Here is a 17,955-nt window from a genome sequence, read left to right as displayed (position 1 = left end):
AAAGAGTTGCTAATAAACAACTGGAAATCAGATTTGTTCACTCTAGAGATCAGATTGCAGATGGCTTCACTAAAGCATTACCTACAAGGAGTTTTGAATCTTTCAAGCGTAATCTCAAGTTAGCTCCGCTGTGATTAAGGGAGGGTGCTAAAAGGATTTCTTTGTACGTGTTAGGAGCTCTCTCTCTCTCCCTTATTCATTATGTATTCTATCTGAATACCTCTGTAATAGATCTCTTCTTCTCTGTATACTTTACGTGAGGCTTCTCTGGCATATATAAACAGGGAACCGTCGGCCTGATTAGGCAATGACGTTACATCCAATTTTACAGTCTCTTTCTTTCTTTCTTTCTTTTTATACCCGCTTGTGCCAGGCAGCTCCTCTTGAGCCATGACAGTTATAGCAGCTTTGGTTAGAATTCCAAAGCAATTCTCAGCTATATGCACATCTTTGTCGTTCTCGCACATGCTCAGGTACACTGCATACACAACTAGCTTAAACTTTGACTGTTACATGTTTTCTTGGTCTTCAACACACAGTTCTCATGTACAGGTCGGGCAAATCAATGGATCAAAAACTCATTGGGTATATGCTTAACAGGGTGATGATGATGATGATGATGATGATGATGATGATGATGATGATGAGCGGATCGTAGCAAGTATTGCTTTGTTGGTGCATTTCTGATGTAATAACTTTTGAGGGTGATTTTTCAGGGCTCGACAATTTATCTTACAGAAGAAGCTCAGGAAGTTGCCTTCGAGTGGCGTCTCCCCAACTTCGCAGTGGCTGGGAAGTTATATGCCGAACCAAAATTTCCAGTTCTTCCGGCTTTGGCTTAATTTCGCAGGTAAGAAGCCACTCTGGAAGCCGAAGTGAACTGGCCCTTAAAATGTTGCAATGAAAATGAGCTGCAGCCACTGGACCAAGCAATTACAAATGAAATCAGGCAGCCATACAAAGGAAACACAGATATCAATTGTTTGTTCTGGTGATTTTTTACTCCTAGAGACTTCTTAGCGCACAACCAGCGGAGCAACACAGATACCGAACTCGATCATCAGTTTCCTAACAAGGCTCCTGTGTTAGTGTGTGTTTATGGCTAACCTACAGACTAGGAAATGCACTTTTCCTTAAGAAAGAAGCTCCATAAGAGCTGAACACATGTATAGTTGTCTTGTCTTGGATCATAACGTTGCAAAACACAAGCTGAATTTGGATTTGTGACTTTTCTGTTGCCAAACGTTCGGCCGGTAGCACAGTAACCCACACAGCTGAGACTTACATCTTGATCACTGACGTTGATGGTAAATAAGGCCAGTCAACATACTACAGCTCGAATATCCATAAATTCCATAGAAAATTCAATCAGTTATCCTGCTTTGACAGCAGTCACAAGAGCCCTATTACAACTTGAATTCTGATTCTAAACCGGGAGAAAAAGCAAGAACATCAGTCCATTGGTAACCTGATATGCACTACTAATAACATAGTACATATTCCCTCCGTTTCACAATATAAGATCATTTCTCAAGCTAACATAGCTTGAAAAACGATCTTATATGATGGGACGGGGGGAGTAGCTTTAACTTTCTGATTTTCTAATAAAAATACAGACTGCCCGCCAACATGTAGCTGGAGAAAGCAAAATCGTTATTCAGATACTGCACTTAAAAAAAAGATTCTGCACTTTCAACCAACAATAGTTTTCGCTACCTATTTTGGTGATATTCTTTATTACCTGCTGAAACATTCCAACACATTAGCAAATCAAAGTAGAAATTAATGTAACACTCCAGCTCCATCACATCCACCAGAAATGGTTATACCTAGAAGCATAAGGATTCAATTAATGTAAGTGCTGAGGAAAGGACAAATGGATAATGAAAGACACCACTAAGGCGGTTACACTGTTGAGCCTACAAACACAACTTGAGCAAAATAACTCATAGACGAACTAGTGTACGTAGCAGGCAGCTTGCTTTCTTGGGACGTAAGAGCATCTCCACTAGCCTTCCCAGGACGCCCCCAAGACACCTTTTTAGGCTCGGTTTTAGGCTCGGACGGTACTTTTCGCCAAAAAACGGCCCAACCACGCCCCCCAGGACGTAAAAAAAGCGCCGGCAAACCCAGGCGAAACCCGGCGCGCTGGGGGTCTCTTGGGGACGCTGGCACAAGTTTCGGCGAATCGTGTCTCACCACATGTCCTTTTTCTGGGCCCACTTAATCATTCTCCTCACAAACTTTTGCTTGGGGTGGGGTGTGACTGGGAAGATGGCCTCTTTATTTCGCCGGATGACCCCTAAGACACCAACTTCTTTGGTTCGGGTGATGTTCCTGGGGTGCCAACGGCTGGAGATGCTCTAAGATCTCCCGGACTTAATACGTATGCATGTATCTCTGGATCGAAAGTACAGGCCGGCGAATCGCGACGTATAGCTACACCGGAAAGTACTCGGTGTACGGGATTTGTGTCAACAATATATCCCGGATTTTTTACTAGCAATATATAAACAAAACAACATCAATTGTAAATGCAAGAATGTGCCTAAAAGTAGTATGTTCAGATATATACTTCATAATGAAAGAGCTACATCTATTGTAAATGCACGGAATGTTCCTGAAAGCAGTTTACCTAGATACTTCATGAATGGAATGTTTGTTAAACCGCTCGGAATGAGCCGTTAGCTATCTGACTGTTCGTGAAAGCGGTACTCAGCTATTTCATAATGGTAGAATTTAGCTGATAGGAAGAACCAAGACATGGCCTAGATTTATCTCATGTAAACTCGCTCCTCTTTCCTTTTGCGCTCCTCATCATATCAAGCATACAAAATTAGCAAAACACACCAAACTAATAAACTTTATCAACAAAAGTGATTTTGGGCATGCAGGTTTATATTAATGGAGTCCAAGTAGAGCCATGAAATGAAATTTAATATGTGTTTTATATGTCTTGGTCACCTGCAGGAGGGTCTTCCACAAGTGACACAAATATATTATTTCTGAAGGTATGGATTCAACATACTATTTTATTATTGAGATTTGAAAAAGCGTTGAGATTACGAGAATGCCAATTAAGTTACTAAGTGATATTTGATTTTACATTTTTACTCATGTGACATTTGATTTAGAGAGTGGTTTTTCTACACCCCAGCTTGGTGCACCCACGTAAGAAAACATAGCAAAACATTTCAAAAAATTCCGAAACTTTGTGGGAATTTTTTTAGAACGAAGGCTCAAGAAGAGCCCGGCTTTGAATTAACAAAGCCATCGACCGGCCAGGAGTACAAGAACAAGAACACCACACAACATCGACCAAACGATACAAGGGGGCTGCAAGAACAGCTTACAACGCTACACCTACAACCAGCAAACAGAAGATTAACTATGAAGAACTGCTAGTTGAGGATAAGCCCCACTACAGCAAGGCACCAATATGACTACGAGTGCAGCCTCGAGGATCAGCACCGGCAGAGGAATCAAACACAGGACTGGAAACCAGCAAATGAGATGACCCAACACCTGCCCTCTCTAACATCGAAGGGGATCCCTTCCCCTCGCCTAGGCTCGAAGGCGCCGCACCGTCGAATGAAGAGACGCTCACCCGAGAGCTTGAGCAATGGTTGCTCTCGAGACTGGGCCTGCCACGTGAAGGAAATATGCCCTAGAGGCAATAATAAAGTTATTATTTATTTCCTTATTTCATGATAAATGTTTATTATTCATTGCTAGAATTATATTAACCGGAAACATGACACATGTGTGAATACATAGACAAACAAAGTGTCACTAGTATGCCTCTACTGGACTAGCTCGTTGATCAAAGATGGTTATGTTTCCTAGCCATAGACATGAGTTGTCATTTGATTAACGGGATCACATCATTAGGAGAATGATGTGATTGACTTGACCCATTCCGTTAGCTTAGCACTCGATCATTTAGTATGTTGCTATTGCTTTCTTCATGACTTATACATGTTCCTATGACTATGAGATTATGCAACTTCCGTTTACCGGAGGAACACTTTGTGTGCTACCAAACGTCACAACGTACTGGGTGTATCCAAAGGTACTTGTTGGGTTGGCGTATTTCGAGATTAGGATTTGTCACTCTGATAGTCCGAGAGGTATCTCTGGGCCCACTCAGTAATGCACATCACTTAAGCCTTGCAAGCATTGCAACTAATGAGTTAGTTGCAGGATGATGTATTACGGAACGAGTAAAGAGACTTGCCGGTAACGAGATTGAACTAGGTATTGAGATACCGACGATCGAATCTCGGGCAAGTAACATACCGATGACAAAGGGAACAACGTATGTTGTTATGCGGTCTGACCGATAAAGATCTTCGTAGAATATGTGGGAACCAATATGAGCATCCAGGTTCCGCTATTGGTTATTGACCAGAGACGTGTCTCAGTCATGTCTACATAGTTCTCGAACCCGTAGGGTCCGCACGCTTAAAGTTTCGATGACAGTTATATTATGAGTTTATGAGTTTTGATGTACCGAAGGTTTTTCGGAGCTCCGGATGTGATCACGGACATGATGAGGAGTCTCGAAATGGTCGAGACATGAAGATTGATATATTGGAAGCCTATATTTGGATATCAGAAGTGTACCGGGTGAAATCGGGATTTTACCGGAGTACCGAGGGGTTACCGGAACCCCCCGGGGGGTTAATGGGCCATAGTGGGCCTTAGTGGAGAAGAGGAGAGGCGGCCAGGGCAAGGGCCACGCGGCCCTCCCCCCTAGTCCAAATAGGACAAGGAGAGGGGGGCGGCGCCCCCCCCCCCTTTTCCTTCTTCTCCTCCACTTCTTCCCCCCATCTCCCATTCCAACAAGGAAGGGAGGGAGTCCTACTCCCGGTAGGAGTAGGACTCCTCCTGGCGCGCCTCCTCCTGGCCGGCCGCACCTCCCCCCTTGCTCCTTTATATACGGGGGCAGGGGGGCACCCTAGAGACACAACAATTGATCATTTGATCTTTTAGCCGTGTGCGGTGCCCCCCTCCACCATAGTCCACCTCGATAATACTGTAGCGGTGCTTAGGCGAAGCCCTGAGTCAGTAGAACATCATCATCTTCACCACGCCGTCGTGCTGACGAAACTCTCCCTCAACACTCGGCTGGATCGGAGTTCGAGGGACGTCATCGGGCTGAACGTGTGCTGAACTCGGAGGTGCCATGCGTTCGGTACTTGATCGGTCGGATCGTGAAGACGTATGACTACATCAACCACGTTGTGCTAACGCTTCCGCTTTCGGTCTATGAGGGTACGTGGACAACACTCTCCCCTCTCGTTGCTATGCATCACCATGATCTTGCGTGTGCGTAGTTTTTTTTTGAAATTACTACGTTCCCCAACAGTGGCATCCCAGCCTGGTTTTATGCGTAGATGTTATATGCACGAGTAGAACACAAGTGAGTTGTGGGTGATATAAGTCATACTGCTTACCAGCATGTCATACTTTGGTTCGACGGTATTGTTGGATGAAGCGGCCTGGACCGACATTACGCGTACGCTTACGCGAGACTGGTTCTACCGACGTGCTTTGCACACAGGTGGCTGGTGGGTGTCTGTTTCTTCAACTTTAGTTGAACCGAGTGTGGCTACGCCCGGTCCTTGCGAAGGTTAAAACAGCACCAACTTGACAAACTATCGTTGTGGTTTTGATGCGTAGGTAAGAACGATTCTTGCTAAGCCCAGTAGCAGCCACGTAAAACTTGCAACAACAAAGTAGAGGACGTCTAACTTGTTTTTCCAGGGCATGTTGTGATGTGATATGGTCAAGACATGATGCTAAATTTTATTGTATGAGATGATCATGTTTTGTAACCGAGTTATCGGCAACTGGCAGGAGCCATATGGTTGTCTCTTTATTGTATGCAATGCAATCGCCCTGTAATGCTTTACTTTATCACTAAGCGGTAGCGATAGTCGTAGAAGCATAAGATTGGCGAGACGACAACGATGCTACGATGGAGATCAAGGTGTCGCGCCGGTGACGATGGTGATCATGATGGTGCTTCGGAGATGGAGATCACAAGCACAAGATGATGATGGCCATATCATATCACTTATATTGATTGCATGTGATGTTTATGTTTTATGCATCTTATCTTGCTTTGATTGACGGTAGCATTATAAGATGATCTCTCACTAAATTTCAAGATACAAGTGTTCTCCCTGAGTATGCACCGTTGGCAAAGTTCGTCGTGCCCAGACACCACGTGATGATCGGGTGTGATAAGCTCTACGTCCATCTACAATGGGTGCAAGCCAGTTTTGCACACGCAGAATACTCAGGTTAAACTTGACGAGCCTAGCATATGCAGATATGGCCTCGGAACACTGAGACCGAAAGGTCGAGCGTGAATCCTATAGTAGATATGATCAACATAGTGATGTTCACCATTGAAAGCTACTTCATTTCACGTGATGATCGTTTATGGTTTAGTTGATATGGATCACGTGATCACTTAGAGGATTAGAGGGATGTCTATCTAAGTGGGAGTTCTTAAGTAATATGATTAATTGAACTTAAATTTATCATGAACTTAGTCCTGGTAGTATTAGCATATCTATGTTGTAGATCAATAGCTCGCGTTGTTGCTTCCCTGTTTTACTTTTGATATGTTCGTAGAGAAAACTGAGTTGAAAGATGTTAGTAGCAATGATGTGGATTGGATCCGTGATCTGAGGATTATCCTCATTGCTGCACAGAAGAATTATGTCCTTGATGCACCGCTAGGTGATAGACCTATTGCAGGAGCAGATGCAGACGTTATGAATGTTTGGCTAGCTCAATATGATGACTACTTGATAGTTTAGTCCACCATGCTTAACGGCTTAGAATCGGGACTTCAAAGACGTTTTGAACGTCATGGACCATATGAGATGTTCCAGGAGTTGAAGTTAATATTTCAAGAAAGTACCCGAGTTGAGAGATATGAAGTCTCCAACAAGTTCTATAGCTAAAAGATGGAGGAGAATAGCTCAAGCAGTGAGCATGTGCTCAGATTGTCTGGGTACTACAATCGCTTGAATCAAGTGGGAGTTAATCTTCCACATAAAATAGTGATTGACAGAATTCTCTAGTCACCATCACCAAGTTAGTGGAACTTCGTGATGAACTATAATATGCAAGGGATGACAAAAAACAATTCCCAAGCTCTTCACGATGCTAAAATCGGCGAAGGTAGAAATCAAGAAAAACATCAAGTGTTGATGGTTGACAAGACCACTAGTTTCAAGAGAGAGGACAAAGGGAAGAAGGGGAACTTCAAGAAGAATGGCAAGCAAGTTGCTACTCAAGTGAAGAAGCCCAAGTCTGTACCTAAGCCTGAGACTAAGTGCTTCTACTACAAAGGGACTGGCCACCAGAAGCGGAACCACCCCAAGTATTTGGCGGATAAGAAGGATGGCAAAGTGAACAAGCTATATTTGATATACATGTTATTGATGTGTACCTTACTAGTGTTTATAGTAGCCCCTGGGTATTTGATACTTGTTTGGTTGCTAAAAATTAGTAACTTGAAACAGGAGTTACAGAATGAACAGAGACTAGTTAAGGGTGAAGTGACGATGTGTGTTGGAAGTGGTTCCAAGATTGATATGATCATCATCGCACACTCCCTATACTTTCGGGATTAGTGTTGAACCTAAATAAGTGTTATTTGGTATTTGCGTTGAGCATAAATATGATTTGATCATATTTATTGCAATACGGTTATTCATTTAAGTTAGAGAACAATTGTTGTTCTGTTTACATGAATAGAACCTTCTATGGTCATACACACCAACGAAAATGGTTTGTTGGATCTCGATCGTAGTGATACACATATTCATAATATTGAAGCCAAAAAGATGCAAAGTTAATAATGATAGTGCAACTTATTTGTGGCACTACCATTTAGGGCATATTGGTGTAAAACGCATGAAGAAACTCCATGTTGATGGGCTTTTGGAATCACTTGATTATGAATCACTTGATGCTTGTGAACCATGCCTATTGGGCAAGATGACTAAAACGCCGTTCTCCGGAACAATGGAGCGAGCAACAGATTTGTTGGAAATCATACATACTGATGTATGTGGTCCCATGAATATTGAGGCTCGTGTCGGGTATCATTATTTTCTGATCTTCACAGATGATTTGAGCAGATATGGGTATATCTACTTGATGAAACACAAGTCTGAAACATTTGAAAAGTTCAAAGAATTTCAGAGTGAAGTGGAGAATCATCGTAATAAGAAAATAAAAGTTTCTACGATATGATCGCAGATGTAAAATAATTGAGTTACGAGTTTGGCCTTCAGTTAAAACAATGTGATATAGTTTCACTACTTACACCACCTGGAACACCATAATGTAATGGTGTGTCCGAACGTCGTGACCGTACTTTATTAGATATGGTGCGATCTATGATGTCTCTTACCGATCTACCACTATCGTTTTGGGGTTATGCATTAGAGACAACTACATTCACGTTAAATAGGGCACCATCTAAATCCGTTGAGACGACACAATATGAACTATGGTTTGGCAAGAAACCGAAGTTGTCGTTTCTTAAAGTTTGGGGCTGCGATGCTTATAAGAAAAAGTTTCATCCTGATAAGCTCAAACCCAAATCGGAGAAATGTGTCTTCATAGGATACCCAAAGGAGACAGTTGGGTACACCTTCTATCACAGATCCGAAGGCAAGATATTCATTGCTAAGAATGGATCCTTTCTAGAGAAGGAGTTTCTCTCGAAAGAAGTGAGTGGGAGGAAAGTAGAACTTGATGAGGTAACTGTACCTGATCCCTTATTGGAAAGTAGTTCATCACAGAAATCTATTCCTGTGACTCCTACACCAATTAGTGAGGAAGCTAATGATGATGGTCATATAACTTCAGATCAAGTTACTACCGAACCTCGTAGGTAAACCAGATTGAGATCCATACCAGAGTGGTATGGCAATCCTATTCTGGAGGTCATGTTACTTGATCATGAGGAACCTACGAACTATGAGGAAGCGATGATGAGCCCAGATTCCACGAAATGGCTTGATGCCATGAAATCTGAGATGGGATCCATGTATGAGAACAAAGTGTGGACATTGTTTGACTTGCCCGATGATCGGCAAGCCATAGAAAATAAATGGATCTTCAAGAAGAAGACGGACGCTGATAGTAGTGTTACTATCTACAAAGCTAGACTTGTCGGAAAAAGGTTTTTGACAAGTTCAAGGTGTTGACTACGATGATAATTTCTCACTCGTATCTATGGTTAAGTCTGTCCGAATCATGTTAGCAATTGCCGCATTTTATGAAATCTGACAAATGGATAAACAAAACTGCATTCCTTAATGGATTTATTAAAGAAGAGTTGTATATGATGCAACCAGAAGGTTTTGTCAATCCTAAAGGTGCTAACAAAATATGCAAGCTCCATCGATCCATCTATGGACTGGTGCAAGCATCTCGGAGTTGGAATATACGCTTTGTTGATCAAAGCATATAGTTTTATACAGACTTGCGGTGAAGCCTGTATTTATAAGAAAGTGAGTAGGAGCACTACAACATTTCTGATAATTATACGTGAATGACATATTGTTGATCAGAAATAAAGTAGAATTATTCTGCAAAGCATAAAAGAGTGTTTGAAAGGAGTTTTTCAAAGAAAGACCTCGGTGAAGCTGCTTACATATTGAGCGTCAAGATCTATAGAGATAGATCAAGACGCTTGATAAGTTTTTTCAATGAGTACATACCTTGAAAAGATTTTGAAGTAGTTCAAAATGGAACAGTTAAAGAAAGAGTTCTCGCCTGTGTTACAAGGTGTGAAATTGAGTAAGACTCAAAGCCCGACCACGACAGAAGATAGAAAGAAAATTAAAGTCATTCCTTATGCCTCAGCCATAGGTTCTATAAAGTATGCCATGCTGTGTACCAGATCTATTGTATACCCTACACTGATTTTGGCAAGGGAGTACAATAGTGATCTAGGAGTAGATCACTGGACAACGGTCAAAATTATCCTTAGTGGAATAAGGATATGTTTCTCGATTATGGAGGTGACAAAAAGGTTTGTCGTAAAGGGTTACATCGATGCAAGTTTTGACACTGATCCAGATGACTCTAAGTCTCAATCTGGATACATATTGAAAGTGGGAGCAATTAGCTAGATTAGCTCCATATAGAGCATTGTTGACATAGAAATTTGCAAAATACATACGGATCTGAATGTGACAGACCCGTTGACTAAACTTCTCTCATAAGCAAAACATGATCACACCTTAGTACTCTTTGGGTGTTAATCACATAGTAATGTGAACTAGATTACTGACTCTAGTAAACCCTTTGGGTGTTGGTCACATGACGATGTGAACTATGGGTGTTAATCACATGGTGATGTGAACTATTGGTGTTAAATCACATGGTGATGTGAACTAGATTATTGACTCTAGTGCAAGTGGGAGACTGAAGGAAATATGCCCTAGAGGCAATAATAAAGTTATTATTTATTTCCTTATTTCATGATAAATGTTTATTATTCATGCTAGAATTGTATTAACCGGAAACATGATACATGTGTGAATACATAGACAAACAAAGTGTCACTAGTATGCCTCTACTTGACTAGCTCGTTGATCAATGATGGTTATGTTTCCTAGCCATAGACATGAGTTGTCATTTGATTAATAGGATCACATCATTAGGAGAATGATGTGATTGACTTGACCCATTCCGTTAGCTTAGCACTCGATCGTTTAGTATGTTGCTATTGCTTTCTTCATGACTTATACATGTTCCTATGACTATGAGATTATGCAACTCCCGTTTACCGGAGGAACAATTTGTGTGCTACCAAACGTCACAACGTAACTGGGTGATTATAAAGGTGCTCTACAGGTGTCTCCAAAGGTACTTGTTGGGTTGGCGTATTTCGAGATTAGGATTTGTCACTCCGATAGTCCGAGAGGTATCTCTGGGCCCACTTGGTAATGCACATCACTTAAGCCTTGCAAGCATTGCAACTAATGAGTTAGTTGCGGGATGATGTATTACGGAACGAGTAAAGAGACTTGCTGGTAACGAGATTGAACTAGGTATTGAGATATCGACGATCGAATCTCGGGCAAGTAACATACCGATGACAAAGGGAACAACGTATGTTGTTATGCGGTCTGACCGATAAAGATCTTCGTAGAATATGTGGGGGCCAATATGAGCATCCAGGTTCCGCTATTGGTTATTGACCAGAGACGTGTCTTGGTCATGTCTACATAGTTCTCGAACCTGTAGGGTCCGCACGTATATAAAAATAGCATATGTATCCTCCGAATATCCCAGTATGGTTTAGAACCCTCTCCACCCTACTTGAATCTGAGGAGGGAGCCCAAGAATGTTGTTTATTTCAATGGTTATCCCCATCACCCATGTGGCAACACCAGGAACATTCATATCCCCCTGCCACATTTGTAAGCATGGGTAAGATAAAATGGAAAAACCAACAACACCATCCTCGGCCTCGGCCTAGATGATCTGACTACAGTGGGGACGATCAGTAACCGGTGGCCCATTGATAACAGCTAGAGTCTGCTCTTCCAAATCAAACTTAAGCATGTCATTCCTGTAACTCATCGTAGTAACCAACCAGTAGAATGCATTGCCAACAAGTGACCCGGGTCTATGAGCAGTGAAAACCAAATATGGAGTGACTGTTGAGATGAGTTTTCCCCATGAACCAGTCTCTGAGGAGTAAACACATGAGAGAGGTCGATGATCGTCTTGTTGGTTCATGATCACCAAGACCACCTTGAAGGGACTGGAGTGACAACCACCATGCACGTGACCATGGTCGCCGGCAGCACAAAGCACAACCCCACTGATGTGGTAGACGAATGTTTGGAAATCGGATGGAATGGCCATGTGATGCTGCTCGCCCGTTACTGGGGTGTACACGATGAGTTCCTTACACACATGGTCAATGGTGAGGACACGACCGTGACGGCAGCACAACACTTTGTTCCTGTGGGGAGGACTGCTGGGTGTGTTGTATTTGTGGCGGCAACTAGAGCGTTGGAGGTTGAAGGGCTCGTGAGGGATGTGGTCCGGGGCGTCGAGGACAGAGGTGAAGACCATGCTGTCGCGGAACTCAAAGACGCTGAGAAGGGGCGGCTTCCAGTGGTGCGCATAGAAGTCACGGAGGAACATGGGGTCGGTGGTGAGACGCCGCCACCGCTTGCAGACCGCAGATGCGCGCGGGAGGGAGGATGGCTGTGGTGGGAGGTGGAGGAGGATCTGCTAGAGGAGTTCGTCGCCATCCAGTAGGGAGCTGCAGGTCATGTAGGCGCCCTTGATTTTGCTCATGGCGGCGGGACGTGAGGGAACGGGGGTCGAAGACGCTGAGGGCAAAGGCATGGTTGGATTTGTTTGGCGCGATCGACCCTAGCCGCCGCCTAGTCCCTCCAGCGCCCTTCTCCGCCTCCGCCGCTTCCGATGGTCGGTGCCGGGCAAAGCCCGTGCATGCGATGGCGGCGGCGGTGGGTCTCTCCTCCCGTTCCAGGATCTGCGGTGGCGCGGGCGTCCTGATCCGCAGGGTGCGGCCCTCCCGACGGTGTGGCGGATCAACGGAGGTGGCGGACTCGCGGCGGTGCATGGGTGCCCAGATCCATGGGTGTGGGACTCCCGGTAGCGTGTGGGTTCTCGGCAGCGGCGGGATCGGTCGACGGCGGGCTTGGGCAATGGTGTCGGCTGCGCGGTGCCGGATCTCGTCGCTCGCGGCGCATCTCGCCACTCCGGCCTTCATGGAGGAACCTAGACCAGGGGCGGCGGCCCCGTTAGGCATAGCGACGGGGCCCTCGGTTGGCGACGTTCGCAAGGGGTGGATGGACGGCATCTTGACCGCATGGGCGGTGAGTCGCCGGTGGATCTCCTCCGCGTTGCAGGCTCTCTCCCGCTGCACTTGGTGGCTTAAGATCGCGGTCGTCGGCCTCAGTGCGTTCGCGGTAGCTGGTAGAGGTGACATCGGACCGGAGGAAACTCTGGATGACTAGTTCATCCCGACGGTGGCGACGAGCAGGGTGGCCGTTCTCCTACTTGCAGGCGCCGTCGATGTACCTGCCCTCCACCCCGACCCATGGCCGGGTGAAAACCCTAAATCTTCTTAGATTGGGCAGCAGCGGCATTGCGTGTGTCGTACCCTTCTTGGAGGCGCCGCCTAGGGCGTTTGGGTGCTCGGTTTGAGGAACTGCAGGCGGATGGGATGGGACCAGTGGCAGCAGGTGGTGTTTCGCGCCGGAGGAGCGACGTGGCATCTGGCACGTCGACAACGGCGGGTCTCGGCGGCATGGAGCAACGGGTCCTCGCCTGTGGGCGTGTGATGATGGACGAGTGTAGGATGGTGGCGTTGTGTGGCGTCGACGGCAGCTAGACCGGGCAAGGTATATGCAACAGTACAACACTGAAGATGGATTGGTGGCAGGTGGCTGCGGCGGCCTCATACCCGGCAGGCGTCCTAGTTGGGACCTCAGGTCTTAGATGTTAGGTTTGGCTGCGAGGTCTGTTTGGTATTTGGCCGAGACTATCAGCATCCCTACATCAACTGGATAGGAGTAGCGACAGATGTTGCCTAGACGATGGCTTTAGTCTTACTGTTGTATGACTTTGTAAGGTATTGTGTGAATAATTAATAAAGTGACTGCATGTGTCGTCCAGATGGAGAGGCTGGGGGTCCTCCTCCATTTAAAAAAAAGTTCCTATCTGAGACCTTTGTATGCCTTGGGATGATTGATCTCTGACGTCCGACTGGCCAAGCAAACAAACGTGGGCTTCTGGTGAGGGTTTTTACGGTACCCTATACTGCTGCCGGGGAGGGAGCAGTATATGTGTGATCCCACCGTTGATTTTTAAGGATAGTACATACATTTCAGGTTCAATAAACTTGCCCTGAAAACTATTCTTGTTCACAACGGGAATTGCTCATGTGGGCTAATACTTCTGAATGCATCATGCACGCCGATGACGGCGACGATGATGGCCAGGACACAAGCAGGTTGAGCCATGCCTGGGTGAGCATTCTAGCACACAAAGTGATTGTGACCTCACACCAAAGGCAGATGAGCAGCTCCACCACGTCCCGCGAGATGCGGCCGAAGTAGAGCAGTAGTAAAATGAAAAAAAGACGACCATGAGCGTACCAAGGGCACGGTTAGCATGAACTGCTGGGATATCCTCCTCATGTGGGCTGTGAGAAGATGACCATTTGAGGCCTTTTAGGCAGCCCAAAGAGGTGCATAAGCCCACTACCCATTAGGATTATGACCTAGGGTCATTTTGGACATTGCACATGTGTGGATGGGGATGCTTTACCCTCCATCCAGCAGCCACCACCAAGAGTGACGAAAATCAGTTCATCCTCCAAGAGAGAAGAAGAGAGAAAATCAAGAGAGCAAGGGAAGAAGAGGAAGATTGAAGGAAGAAGAAAAGGGAGCTCCTCCCCAAGGTTGTGATGGTCCAGATCCACTACCTTGCCTCCTTCAAGCTTCGGTTCCACCATCTTTGGTGAGATTGTTCCAATCCCTTGTTCTTGAGCCCCAAATCCTGTTGTGTTCATCCAAGATTCAGAAATCTTGATGTATGAGATCCTCTAGTGTTGTCTAGAGAAGAACTTGTTGTATCCCACATTTGATAATAGTGGAAGAGGATTTGGGTGGCTTCGGCCCATGGTTTTTCCCCTCAAGTTAGGGGGTTTTCCACGTAAAAATCTGGTGTCTCTTTGTTGATGCTTGATGTTGTCAGGAAAACTTACTCCTACCACAAGACACTAGGCTGAGGAGTGTCTTGCCTGTTGAGTAATATTTTCTGCCTCCATATATGTTGCTGCATATGTTTCGTTCCGTGCTAAGCAACGATCCTTGAATTAGTACAGGATGTGGTGGTGAGATTACTTGTTTCCGCTGCAGTTTTCAGTTAATCACAAGTGTATTTGTGTGCTAATTCCCAGCAGAGTGGTATTAGAGCCTTGGTTGCTTAGAAGGTTGCAAATCCCAGTTGCTTGATTGTTGCTGGAAGTGCTGCTCACAATGGCTTTGGAAGAGAGCGCTACTACAAGTGGCATGATAAAACTTGATTCTTCCAATTACTCATTATGGAAGCCCATGATGGAAGACATCCTTTATTGCAAGGATTTGTATGAGCCAATTGTGAAAGACAAGATACCCACATGCGTCACGGAAGAAGAATGGAGAGTGTTGCATAGAAAGGCAGTAGGTATGATTCGGTTGTACATCAACCACAATATTTTCCACCATGTTGCAAATGACACAAATTCTTATGAGATGTGGCAGAAGTTGGAGTCCATGTATGAGAGGAAGACATCAATGAACAAGGCCTCGGTGATCAAAAGACTTGCAAAGCTTGAGTACCGAGATGGCACAAGTGTGATTGAGCACTTGAATGTCTTCCAATGGCATATAAATCAACTTTCAGCCATGAAGATCAACTTTGAGGATGAGGTGCAAGCATTGTTGCTGCTAAGTTCCATGCCTGATAGTTGGAACACGCTTGTTGTGTCACTTAGCAATTCAGCACCGGATGGGAAGCTCACTTTGGAGATGGTGAAGAACAGTATGTTGAATGAAGAAGCCAGAAAGAAGGAAAAGGGTGATGACTCTTCTTCTGATGCGTATGTGGCTGAAACCCATGGGAAGAATGAGAACCGTGGACGCAGCAATACAAGATTTCAGCAAGGCAAAAGCAAATCCAGGGGGAGATCAAAGTCAAAACAAAGGAAAGATATTACTTGCTTTCATTGTGGCAATCCAGGACACATAAAGAGCGAGTGCAGAAGGTACAAAAGAGAGCTTGCAGAGGGAAAACTCAGAAAGAAAACCGAGCAAAAGGCTGAGAGCAATTCAGCCATGACCTAAACAGATGAGGACTATCTAGTCATTGAAGATGAAGATTGCTATAGTGCTGTTCGTGATGATGCCATGAGTTGGGTTGTGGATTCAGGTGCGTCCTTCCACATCACATCACACAAGGAGGTAATTAATGTTATTAACATTACTAAAAATAAAAAGGTATAAACAATATATTTTTCATGAATAAAACTTACATGCAAATGTAGGTGATGTTTTCTGAACATCCAGATATCTTATTTGCATTTTTCTGAGTTCGTATCATCTTGTTATGAATGTTCATACGACTTTGACCATTATTTGGAAACTTCATAACAAATTGATACGAACTCAGAAAAATGCAAATAAGATATCAGGATGTTCAGAAAACATAACTTACATTTGCATGTAACTTTTATTCATGAAAAAAATATTGTTTATACCTTTTTATGTTTAATAATGTTAATAACATTAATTACCTCAGGTAGTTTAAAGGGTGCTTTTGTCCTGAATGCAAATGATATGCACATAAAGGTAATGTTTATTTGAACATTTTGATATCTTATTTGCATTTTTCTGAGTTCATATGAATTAGTTATGAATTTTCAAAGTTTTGGTCAAACAGTGAGAGGGCATTCGAGGGACCTCGATGGAAAAAGTAAGGGCAAAACTGAGCAACCTCGAAAACTAAGGGTAAAACCCGTGGGTCGGGACCAACTAGGGGTAAAAATGCAATTGTCCCTTTTGTTTATGTGCTGAAACACAAATACCAGACGCTTGAAGCCTTCAAGGAGTTCCATGCCAAAGTTGAAAGAGAAACTGGCAGGAAATTGAAGTGCGTGAGATCATACAATGGTGGTGAATACAGAGGTCCTTTTGAAAGGTATTGCAGAAATGTTGGCATCAGGCTTGAGAAGAGTCCACCAAAGACACCCCAGCTCAATGGTCTTGCAGAGAGAATGAACAGGACCCTCACAGAGAGGGTCACAACTATGCTCTCTCATACTCATTTATCTAATTCATTTTGGGCTGAAGCATTGATGAATGCTATGTATGTGGTTAACCTATCTCCCTCAGTTCCTCTTGCAGGTGATATTCCTCAGAGAGTTTGGTCAGGGAAGGAGGTATCATACAAGCACTTGAAGGTCTTTGGTTGCAGGGCATTTGTACATGTTCCAAGGGACGAGAGATCCAAGCTTGATAGCAAGACAAAGCAGTGCATCTACCTCAGCCAACCAAGTGAAGAGTTTGGCTACAGGTTGTGGGATCCAGCAAATAGAAAGATTGTGAGAAGCCGAGATGTGGTGTTCATTGAAGATGAAACAATAAAAGATATTGGGAAACCAGAGAAGCCAATGACCAGCACACCTCAGGTTGATATGGATCCAATCCGTCCTCCTCTTGTGCATGACGATCATGGGGGAGATGCTGACACTGGAGACAGTGGAGATGCAACTGATCAAGGCAGTACAAGTCAAAGTGGCGAGCAGCCATCAAGTGATGATGATGATGAAGTTGGTAATGATGATGCCAACGAAAATCCACCCGATTCACCACTAGTGCAGCAGCAAAGAAGAAGTGAAAGAGGTCACATTCCTTGTTCTAAATATCCACCACATCAATATGTGTTGATGATAGATGCATGTGAGCCCTCATGCTATGAGGAGGCAATGTCTGATGAGAACAAGGAAGAATGGTCAGAAGCCATGCAGGATGAGATGAATTCCCTGTATGAGAATGATACCTTTGAGTTGGTGAAACTGCCAAAGGGCAAGAAAGCACTCAAGAACAAGTGGGTGTACAGAGTGAAGACTGGAGAAAACACCTCACATCCAAGGTACAAGGCCGGATTGGTTGTGAAAGGATTCAGTCAGAAAAAGGTCATTGATTATAGTGAGATATTCTCTCCAGTGGTCAAGATGTCTTCGATCCGAGTTGTGCTTGGCATGGCTGCCACCATGGACTTGGAAATTGAACAACTTGATGTGAAGACAGCTTTCTTGCATGGTGATCTAGAGGAGGAGATATACATGGAGCAGCCAGAGGGATTCATGGTTGCAGG

This window comes from Triticum urartu, chromosome 3, assembly GCF_003073215.2.
Source record: "Triticum urartu cultivar G1812 chromosome 3, Tu2.1, whole genome shotgun sequence".
Classification (NCBI taxonomy): domain Eukaryota; kingdom Viridiplantae; phylum Streptophyta; class Magnoliopsida; order Poales; family Poaceae; genus Triticum; species Triticum urartu.
Note: the sequence above shows the minus strand (reverse complement) of the source record.